The sequence below is a fragment of the Panthera onca genome, chromosome Y, assembly GCF_046562875.1.
Source record: "Panthera onca isolate mPanOnc1 chromosome Y, mPanOnc1 haplotype 2, whole genome shotgun sequence".
Taxonomy (NCBI): Eukaryota; Metazoa; Chordata; class Mammalia; order Carnivora; family Felidae; genus Panthera; species Panthera onca.
In genome coordinates, this window is record NC_138358.1 from 22806443 (window position 1) to 22818147 (window position 11705).

General features: G+C 43.7%; 1 pseudogene; it reads left to right on the top strand.

The window, feature by feature from the left end:
- Positions 1-7657: 7657 nt before the first annotated feature.
- On the top strand, positions 7658-9215 carry LOC145715081 (elongation factor 1-alpha 1 pseudogene; annotated as a pseudogene).
- The last annotated feature ends 2490 nt before the right edge of the window (positions 9216-11705 follow it).

Genomic DNA, 11705 nt, shown 5'->3' on the forward strand with positions numbered 1-11705 from the left:
ATTGTAGCTTTCAAGGCAATACTAAGAAGTCTCAACTCTCTTTCTGGAAAGTGAAAAGTTTATTTTAAATTGTATTTGAACAAAGTATAAGAGAAATAATACTGATATACTGTGAAGGAGAATTAACATCAACTCTTTCAGAAGAGATATAAAAAAAAATGAAAAAGAATAGAATGAAAGGTAATAAATCAAAGTAAATATTAGAAGAGACATTTTATAATGGACATTGTTTCTAGGGGCGCCTGGGTGGCTCAGTCAGTTAAGCGGCCGACTTCGGCTCAGGTCATGATCTCACGGTCCATGAGTTCGAGCCCCGTGTTGGGCTCTGTGCTGACAGCTTAGAGCCTGGAGTCTGTTTCAAATTCTGTGTCTCCCTCTCTCTCTGACCCTCCCCCATTCATGCTCTGTCTCTCTCTGTCTCAAAAATAAATAAATGTTAAAAAAATTTTTTTAAGAAAAAAGAAACATTGTTTCTAATTAAAAATTATTACTAATGAAATGAGAACCCACAGATTGAATTTTAAAACTCAATGCAAGTCTCTACAGAGATGATTTTTATCACCTAGAGGCTGTTGCTTGTCTGTTAAAATAAATAATAAGAAAACTGAAGCTGGAAGAAAAAAAAACGAAAGAAAACTGAAAGTATTAATAAGAGAAATGGGAAGACAAGAAGTGTTATCTATTTTATTTTAACTTGGCAAAACTTTTATTATCCTTTAGAAAGAAAGTTCACAGGGTTCCTAGGTGGCTCAGTTGGTTAAGTGTCCAACTTTGGCTCAAGTCATGACCTCACAGTTTGTGAGTCTGAGCCCATGTCAGGCTCTGTGCTGACAGCTCAGAGCCTGGAGCCTGCTTCAGATTCTATGTCTCCCTCTCATTCTGACCCTCCCCCACTTTACACTCTTTCTCTGTCTGTCTCTCTCTCAAGAATAAATAAACATTTAAAAAAAAAACTTAGAAGGAAAATTCTCAGAATTTTGTCCTAGAATGTGTGTTCACAATTAAATTATACAAGAAAGTTTCCCTAAGAGAAACTATTATAATATGGCTTTTGTCTTCTAATATTATTTTCCGTAGCCAATATTATTTTGCTGTTACATTAGCCTGTTCTCCTTACCTTTTAATTGTAAGACGAGTAAATTATTCCTTCTTCAGATCTTCAATACGAAGTTTAGTATACTTTTCTCTTTGGAATCTAGATATTCTTCCAAGTATTCAGTAATATCATACTATATTTTTTTAAATATCTTTATGAAAAATTATTTGGAATTGTTGCCATTTCTTAAATTTTTTTGCATTGTCCTTATTCCCATAAATTATTACAAATACATTTCACTCCAATCCTTCAGATTATGCTATAGAATACGTAATTCCCTGATTTCTCTTCTTTGTTACTCTGATCTAAATCAAACCTTTATTTATACTTATTTATTCCTTTATGACTATTTCTTTTCCTTTGTCCTCTAGGATACAACCAGTCAATTTAAGTACTCTTTTCCTGTCTTGTATTATTTACTTCATTCCTCTCTCATTGCTTTTATTGGCCTGTAAATCCTTTAAGAAAAGGCACAATCCAAAGCCAAACTTGTATCTTAAGATATTGGCCTTGTCCTCTCCTTTAGTTGCAAGATTTCTACACTTTGTTCTTATTATATGCATTGCATCAACTCTTGTTTCTTCCTAAGTTTTATTCCCAAAATACTTATTATACTTCTTTCTCAAAGGCTTCCAGCGATTAACTCCTAGGTTTGAAATATTCTTCTAACTTCTATTCATTTGAAAATTGTCACCTCCTAACACCCCAAACTTCTGCCCCGTTAAATGGGGGCTCTGTCGGAAGGTAGCTGTGGCAATCCCCCAGATTCCGGTGCACCGCTGGCAGCGTCTGCGAGCTGTGTTTGGGGAAGGGCTTCTCTCCCTGCTCTGTTATCCCTCTCTAGTGGCAGCCAGACTGCAGCCACACGCGCCACAAAAGCCAGAGGCTGGAGAGCCCCGCGGAAGCATTCCCAATGAGAAACGCCGTGGGTTTAACCACTGCGAGTTAATGGTCAGGGCTTGGGAATTCCTGGCTTTCATCAACTAATCATTTATGAACCCCACCTACTGCTATTAATCATGCCAGGGACTGATACAGAGGGCTTTATGTACTAACTAAAAATTGAGAAAGAGTATAAGACACACATCTTTCTAAAAATCTAATTTATTGTCAAATTGGTTTACATAGGACACCCAGTGCTCATCCCAATTGCCCTCCTCAATGCCCATCACCCACTTTCCCCTCCCCCCCACACCCCATCAACCTTCAGTTCCTTCTCAGTATTTAACACTCTCTATGGTTTGCCTCTCTCCTTCTCTGTTTGTAACTATATTTTCCCCCTTCCCTTCCCCACTGGTCTTCTGTTATGTTTCTCAGGATCCACATATGAATGAAAACATTTGGTATTTGTCTTTCTCTGACTGACTTATTTCACTCAGCATAATACCCTCCAGTTCAGTCCATGTTGCTACAAATGGCCAGATTTCATTTTTTCTCATTGCCAAGTAGTATTCCATTGTATATATAAACCACAATTTCTTTATCCATTCATCAGTTGATGGACATCTAGGCTTTTTCCATAATTTGGCTATTATTGAAAGTGCTGCTATAAACATTGGGGTAAAAGTGCCCCTATGCATCAGTACTCCTGTATCCCTTGGGTAAATTCCTAGCAGTGGTATTGCTGGGTCATAGGGTAGATCTATTTTTAATTTTTTGAGGTACCTCCACACTGTTTTCCAGATTGGCTGCACCAGTTTGCATTCCTACCAACAGTGCAAGAACTTTCCCATTTCTCCACATCCTCGCCAGCATCTGTTGTTTCCTGGGTTGTTAATGTTAGCCACTTTGACTGGTGTTAGGTGGTATCTCATTGTGGTTTGCATTCATATTTCCCTGATGATGAGTGATGCTGAGCATCTTTTCATGTCTCTCTTGGCCATCTGGATGTCTTCTTTGGAAAAGCGTCTGTTCATGTCTTCTGCCCATTTTTTCACTGGATTATTTGTTTTTCAGGTGTGGAGTTTGGTGAGATCTTTATAGATTCTGGACACTAGCTGTTTATGCAATATGTCATTTGCAAATATATTTCCCACTCTGTTGGTTGCCTTTTAATTTTGTTGATTGTCTACTTCACAGTGCAGAAGATTTTTATCTTGATGAGGTCCCAATAGTTCATTTTTGCTTTTAATTCCCTTACTTTGGAGATGTGTCAAGCAAGAAATTGCTGTGGCTGAGGTCAGAGAGGTTTTTTCCTGCTTTCTCCTCTAGGTTTTTGATGGTTTCCTGTCTCACATTTAGCTCTTTCATTGCCGGAACTCAAGCTATCCAACCAGCCTGATGGCAGCGCCCAACTGGTGGATGGATCGGGACTGCATGGCAGCCCACTGAAAGTGAAGCTTCTTGTTCTCCTGCTTTTATGTAATTTGGCCTTAGCATTGGTCAGGGCAGCCCCCCTACCAGTGAAAGTACCTGGGGATTTGTCATTTGGGAAATTGCCCATGACAGGCCCCCCAGGAAAAGAACCATCAGGGAAAGAAATAAGATTCCACAGGGAAACTATGCAGCCCTACATCCAGCCCTTGCCACCCCCTATGAAGACTCCTCTACCTAAAGGAAGGATAGCCCCATATATTTCCCAACCAAGGAGAGGACAAATGGGTTCGAAAGCCCCACTCCGACAACAAAGGAATGTATCATATCTATGGATACAAGTGACTCCGACCCCTAGGCCCACTTGGCCCCCATGGAGGCATTCCAGATTATGATTGGACCTGGCGGGTTAAGGTACAGAATGGTTCATTAGTTCCTAGTATACATTGTCTCTCTGGGAGCGCATAGGCATGGGTTCCCAGGGCCCTCTTGGCTCCCTCCCAGCACCCCAGACCAAAGAGAATACTTTTGTTCCTTACACCACAAATGATTCAAAGAAACAATTAAGAAGTCATGTCCCTGTAAATGTTCCACTTGAGGTGTTAAGAGATAGATGACCTTTCATGAAAATAGCAAAGCAAATGCTTTATAGACTATACATAAACGTGGATACATAAGGAAAGTAGTATGAAGAAATTAATCAATAAGGAAAGGGCAGGAGGGAACGTTACAAGAAAATAACTATGTTGTCCATTAATGGGTGATTACAGAAAGGAACGTTTTTAGAATTAGCTAATGCCGAGAAACATAGATAACGCACACTACAAGAAAATTGCTAACAAATATAATGCCACGTTTGCCACAATAAAGCGGCCAGTCTAACACGCTGCTGTTGTCTGTGTCCATTTGTTATTTTCGCCGATGCCGTTCATCCTTCAGGAACCCCTGGACCTGCTGGGGCTGGACCCCGGCATTTCACCAATTTGAAAAAAAGTTTTTATAGCACTTATTTATTTTTGAGACACAAAGAGAGGCAGAGCATGAGCAGGGGAGGGGGAGAGAGAGACACACACAGAACGAAGCAGGCACAGAGCCTGATGTAGGGCTTGAACCCACAAACTGCAAGACCATGACCTGAGACCATGACATGGGTCAGAGTCTCAACTGACTGAGCCACCCAGACACCCAGCTCTTTCATCTATTTTAAGTTTATTCTAAATTCTTGTTCTGTTATACTGCTTAAACTGGTTCTGATCAATTCATTAGCTGTCAGTACTTTCTGGAATTGTTTTTGAGATGAATTCTTCCATTTCGTCATTTTGGCTAGTTTTCTGTCCCTTATGTGTTATAAAAGCTTGTGTGCTCTGCACCTGCGAGCACTGCTATATTAAAGGAAGGTCATACACGGTCCAGGGTCTGGCCCTTCAGGAGGTGTGTTTTCAGGGATTGTTACTCACTGTCTGTGACTTTGGTTATTTTATTACCCGCTTCGTAGTGATTTTTTGGACCCTCCACCAGATGTGCTTTGATTTGTTCCTTGGAGTAGCCCTGTAAAGGAAAACAGACAAACAGGAGACAAAAACATGCAAAGACACAAACAAATAAACAAAAACAAAACCTAAAGACTAAAAACAAAACAAAACAAAAAACACAAAACACCAACTACAAGTAAAGAAGAGGGTAGAGATGGGGCTGAAGGAAGAGCACATACAAAGAAATGACGGGGGGGGGGGGGCCGGAAGGGGGAAATAAACATTGACTAGGCAGAGAGATTAAAAGGCTTAAACCAGAGAGAGAGAAAGGAAAATAAAGAAGGAGGCAGGCAAATGAAACGAAGATACAGTTACCCAGACAGAGAAACTATATGGCTTGATTATTCCAGAGACAGAGAAAGGAGTGTAAAGAAGGAGGTGTAGAACATGTATCAAGACAATGGATTAAATATGTCTGTTTAGACAGACCAATAACCAGAGTAATCAGTCTAGGGGAGGGAAGAGATAAAGGGGAGAAATGGGGGAGGAGGGGGGAGAGAATATATCTATATATCCAGAATTGACCTAGAGTTAATCCAGGCAATGCTGCATAGCTTGTCAGGAGTAGGTGTCCACAGGGTCTGTGCTGCTCCTGTGGATAGCAGTTACCCAGTGCAAAGGGGTCGTGGTTTGGTGTGGTCTGTACCCACCTCCACTATGGGGGAAGGGGGAGATCCCTGAGGCCCGCCTTGGTTGGGGGGGGAGGAATGGTGATTTCCCAGTCTCTTTTCCACAGGGCCGGACCTGGTGGACATCATTTGAGTCATCCTCACTGTGCCAAGGGCACAGATGGGAGGGTCCTTCTTGCTCTGCCAACTCCCTGACCCTGCGCTTGGCTAGGATTCAAAGTCCAGCTCCGTGTGCTCTGGAGCTGGGGAAGCGCCTCTCAGTGTGGCCCGATATGTGGTCCCGGCTGGCTTTGTCTGTGCCACCGCACTACAGGGAGGACCAATTTCTATTGCAGACTGAGAGCTGCTGCCCTCGTCCTGGGCCCCACGGGGTGGCGGACGCAGGCAGGCCTTGTCTTTTCCTACAGCACTCCAGGGAAAGGCTGCCTTATCCTCCTGCAGACTGCGCCCTTGGCCCAGCCACTGCTCCAGGAGGTGGTGGACACAGACAGGTTCTGTGTTGTCATGCAGCCCCCCAGGGAAGGAACCGCTTTCTCCAGCTGAAGGCTGAGCCTCTGACCTACAACCGCACTCAGGCCTGGCTCCCCTTCTCCCCAGGTGTGCGAACAGAGAGCTGGCCCCAGTTGGAAGAAAGCCCCGCAGTTAGAGATCAGAGCTCTCTTAGTCTTATTTCGAGGTCTTTCTCCTGTCCAGATACAGTCCTGCACTTCCCTAGCCACTCTTTCTCTTCCCTTTGTCTCTCTGCAGAAGGGGGTCCCTCCTCTCCATGCCCACAGGCCTTTTTTTTATCTCCCCCAGTTCTCAGCTACCCACCTTATCTTTCTTCCAGCTTTCCCACTTTCTTCCTGGTAGATTCAGCCTCTTTTCCTCCCAGGCTGCTCCCAGGTCTGACTTTGGCTTTTACATTTCTTTGAGAGACACAGGATGTATATATGGATCCCCCTATTTTTTCGCCATGTTGGAACTCCCTCATTGGGTTCTCTTAATCTATTCTCATTTTTTATTATTCTTTTTTCTTTTTACTGCTCAGCTCGTTGCTTTTTATACCCTATCTTCCAGCTCACTGATCCATTGTTCTTCGCCATCTAATCTATATTAATTCCCTCTAGTGTATTTTTCATGTTCAGTTATCATATTATTCATTGGTTCTTTCTTGTATTTTCTGCCTCTTTGGTGAAGATCACACTGAGCCCATATCCTCTTCATTCTGGTGACTATTTGTGGCCACTACCTTGAATTTTAAAATCAGGCATATTGCTTACCTGCTTTTCATTTTCCTTCTTTTGCTGAGTTTTTCTTTCATTTCCTCCATATTGCTCTGACTCATAATTTTATCTGTATCTCTGTGTTTGTGTCTATGTATTAGGTAGGTCAGCTAATATCTTAAAAGTAATGACCTGTGTAGAAGTCCTTGGTGCACAATTTAGTCCTTGTGTAGAAGTCCTTGTGATGTAGCACAATCTTTTCTGGTCCCCAGAATCATTTGCTCCATATGCTTCCCACTTGTGGGTTGTGTGTGCCCATCTGTTTTTCTGAATCATAATCACCTTCAGTCCAGTACTCTGCAGATGCGCTTTGCCTGCTGTGGGTACACTCAGCACATTTTGCTCTGACGCTGGTGGAAAGTCTTCCTGCAGCAGACACAGGCTCATTGGCAGGCAGGGGCACTCTCAGAGTAGCTGCCTGTAATTAGTTTCTCTGACCCAGCTTCAGGTGCAGGTATTATAGCCCTGCTAGCGTGGGGAGTATTTTTTCCCCTCCCCATAGTAGAAGTCACTTCGAATGGCCACAAGTTCCATCTAGCCTAGGAACAAGCCAGAGATTGTGGGAAGGAGCCCCTTGGAATGATGTCTACCAAGGTTGGAAGTTTGGGTAGGGTAGATCTGTGTGGGGTGAGGTTTTGCAAGCATGTATCTATCTAGTCTGGTGAAGGGAACGAGAAATGGGTTCTACCAACATTTTTGTTTTCGAAGAAATTTGTGAATTCCTAACCTCCAACACACATTCTAAAATTAGTCAGTAGCTTTTTCGCAATGGGTTTGCCACCAGAACACAGGTGTCGTGAAAACCACTGCTAAACCTAAACCAAAGTGGGAAAGGAAAAGACTCATATCAACATCGTCGTCATTGGACATGTAGATTTGGGCAAGTCTACCACTACTGGTCATCTGATCTACAAATGTGGTGGGATCGACAAAAGAACTATCGAAAAATTTGACGAGGAGGCTGCTGAGATGGGAAAGGGCTCCTTCAAGTATGCCTGGGTCTTGGATAAACTGAAAGACAAACGTGAATGTGGTATCACCATTGATATCTCCCTGTGGAAATTCGAGACCAGCAAGTACTATGTGACCATCATTGATGCCCCAGGACACAGAGACTTTATCAAAAATATGATTACAGGCACATCTCAGGCTGACTGTGCTGTCCTGATCGTTGCTGCTGGTGTTGGCGAATTTGAAGCAGGTATCTCCAAGAATGGTCAGACCTGTGAGCATGCCCTTCTGGCTTACACACTGGGTGTAAAACAACTTATTGTCAGTGTTAACAAAATGGATTCCACTGAGCCACCCTACAGCCAGAAGAGATACGAGGAAATCGTTAAGGAAGTCAGCACCTACATTAAGAAAATTGGCTGCAACCCCGACACCGTAGCATTTGTGCCAATTTCTGGTTGGAATGGTGACAACATGCTGGAGCCAAGTGCTAATATGCCTGGGTTCAAGGGATGGAAAGTCACCCGTAAAGATGGCAATGCCAGTGGAACCGCACTGCTTGAAGCTCTGGATTGCATTCTGCCACCTATTCGTCCAACTGACAAGCCCTTGCGTCTGGCCCTCCAGGATGTCTACAAAATTGGTGGTATTGGTACTGTCCCTGTGGGTCGAGTGGAGACCGGTGTTCTTAAACCAGGCATGGTGGTCACTTTTGCTCCAGTCAATGTTACAACTGAAGTAAAGTATGTTGAAATGTACCATGAAGCTTTGAGTGAGGCTCTACCTGGGGACAACATGGGCTTCAATGTCAAGAACGTATCTGTCAAAGATGTTCATCGTGGCAATGTGCTGGTGATAGCAAAAATGACCCACCAATGGAAGCAGCTGGCTTCACAGCTCAGGTGATTATCCTGAACCATCCAGGCCAAATCAGTGCTGGATATGCACCTGTGCTGGACTGTCACACAGCTCACATTGCCTGCAAGTTTGCTGAGCTGAAGAAGAAGATTGACCATCGTTCCAGAAAAAAGCTGGAAGATGGTCCCAAGTTCTTAAAATCTGGTGATGCTGCCATCGTTGATATGGTTCCTGGCAAGCCTATGTGTATTGAGAGCTTCTCTGACTATCCTCCTCTGGGCCGTTTTGCTGTTTGTGACATGAGACAGACGGTTGCTGGGGGTGTCATCAAAGCAGTGGACAAGAAGGCAGCTGGAGCTGGCAAGGTCACCAAGTCTTCCAGAAAGCTCAGAAGGCTAAATGAATATTATCCCCAATACCTGCCACCCCAGTCTTAATCAGTGGTGGAAGAACCGTCTCAGAACTGTTTGTGTCAATTGGCCATTTAAGTTTAATATTAAAAGACTGGTTAATGATAACAATGCATCATAAAACCTTCAGAAGGAAAGGAGAATGTTTTGTGAACCATTTTTTTTTCTTGTGAGCAGCAGTTTTAAGTTATTAGTTTTAAAATCAGTACTTTTTAATGGAAACAACTTTGACCAAAAATCTGTCACAGAATTTTGAGACCCATTAAAACAAAAGTTTAATGAGAAATAAATAAATAAATAAATAAATAAATAAATAAATAAATAAATAAAATTAGTCAGTAAAACTCCTTTATGTGAACCCCATACGGTTTTATATTGCTGCTTCTTTTCTGGGCCTTAGGTTGGATTATTTATTTTATGGTGGCTTCCTAGGGCAAGGACTTGGTTTCTTATCCATCTCCACCTCACCCAGAGTTAAGCCTGCTGAATTTTAAAGCTCTTGGAGTTAAACCCCATTATTTTTCAAAGGCACACATAATAAGCATTTGTGTTCTCAGTGTGTGGTAGGGTACTCTCCCTAAGGAGATAGAAAAAAAGAAAAAAGAAAGAAAACTTCAAGGTAACCTGGCTATGGGCCTACACGACAACATCCCTCATGACCTTTTAAACTGAGACTACTTAATCAGACTGCATGTTTGTGTGTGTCACCATATATGGGAGAAAAAGAAATAGAAAATGTATAAAAAAATTATGCATGTGACATTTGGTTCATCGGGTATGAACCCAGCTGAGCAGTGCTGACACCAATAAAGTTGCTTCCTGGGAATTAAAAAAGCCTGGGTGTCACAACTCTGTGCAAAAATCCTGCTACATGGCTTAGGGGCTTGTGTCCAGTATCCAGAGACGGTGCATTTCCACCTCCTTTGCTACCGGGATGTGAGCCTCAGAGGGCCGGGACAAGTGACCTTGTCTGGCACCAATGGACTGCTTGATCTATGGGAGATTAACCCTCTTGACATAGCAGGGCAAGGACACTGTGTGCGCTAACAGAACCCGTGAAGCCCAGGGACCAACTCAAGGAGCACCACCCATCACACTGGTAACAACCAGGTTCGTTTTGGCAAGCCTGCCCCTAAGAGGCAGAAGGGAAGTCTGTTCACCTCCCAGTTTCCCTGGTAGTTTCACAAGGGACGAGGAACAAAGCCGCAACTCTAAGGTGCTAAAGGCAGGGTGGTGGGCTGGAGTTGTGTCAATGTGTGTGAATGAGATGGACAACGGGAAGTTTCCAATCTGACCAAGGGCTGAGGCAAGTGTTGAGTCCTGATCCACAGTTCTGTGGCAATGCCATTCGGTTTAAGGCAGAGTCAGACTTCCTCAGGAGTCTGATCTGGTTCAGGGATTGATATTGAACCTGTCAAAGCTAAGAGGCAGCTGAAATATCTCTGAGAGGAGATCAGCCAGAAACAGACAAGCGAATGTACCTCCTCTCCAAACTAATCTCCCCTCCTTCCTTTTTCTCTCATGTGCATAAAGTGGTCTGTTAGGGAGAGAAAATGGATGGAAAGCCTAGCAAACCAACTCCCCTAGGGTGTATGTTGAGAAATTTCAAAAAGGAATATTCAGGAAATTATTGTGTAAAATTAACTCCCGGAAAGCCTTGGACATTCTGTGAAATTGATTGACCATCATTTGGGGTAGGCTGGATCCCTGAGGGCTCACTTGATAAGGAACTAGTTGGCCAAGTGTTCAGGGTCATTGCGGGGGCCCAGGTCACTGACCAATTTCCTTACTGACTGCTGGCAAGACCTGGTCCTATCCCGACTTATCTCTGTATCGACAAGAGCTGTAAAGTTAGGATGGCTCAGGACATGGCTTCCTCCAAATACGGGCCAGAAATCAAAAAGTCCCAAATCTTGTCAGGAAAAGGTTAAATATCTTGGCTTCCACCTATCCGAGGGGCAGCACCAACTCAGCCCAGAGAGAAAGCAAGCCATTGGTCCAGAGAGAAAGCAAGCCATTTGCTTGACAACCCAACACTAGGTTGGGGAGTTTGTCTGGGCTGCAGGTTTCTGTAGGATCTGGATACCTTACTTTTCAGTCCTGACAAAACCCCTCTATGAGGGGGGGGATAGAGGAAACCCCTGATGTGGGTATCAGTAACGCAGAAGGCCTTCGAAGAAATAAGGCAAGCCATTATTAATGCCCCTTGTTTAGGGCTCCCAGACACGACCAAGGCTTTCTTTCTGTATGTCCATGAGCACACTGGCTGGTATTGCAGTGGGAGTCCTAACTCAGATGTTGGGATCATGGCATGCCCAGTGGCATATCTCTCCAACTTAACTCACTGGCCCAAGGCTGGCACCCCCCTGCCTATAGGCACTGGAAGCCATGGCCCTCCTGGTATCTGAAGACTGACAAGTTAACTATGAGACAGGAATTGACAGTCTGAGTGCCACATTCAGTATTGACATTAGTGGAGTAAAAGGGACAATACTGGCTAACCAACGCCAGGATGGTCATATATCAGGGAATGCTATGTGAGAAGCCACATGTTCACCCAGAAGTAGTGCGAACCCTGAACCCCACAACCCTACTGTCTGTCGGGCTGGGCCAGCCAGACCTTGACTGCAATGGAGTCATGGATGAGTAGT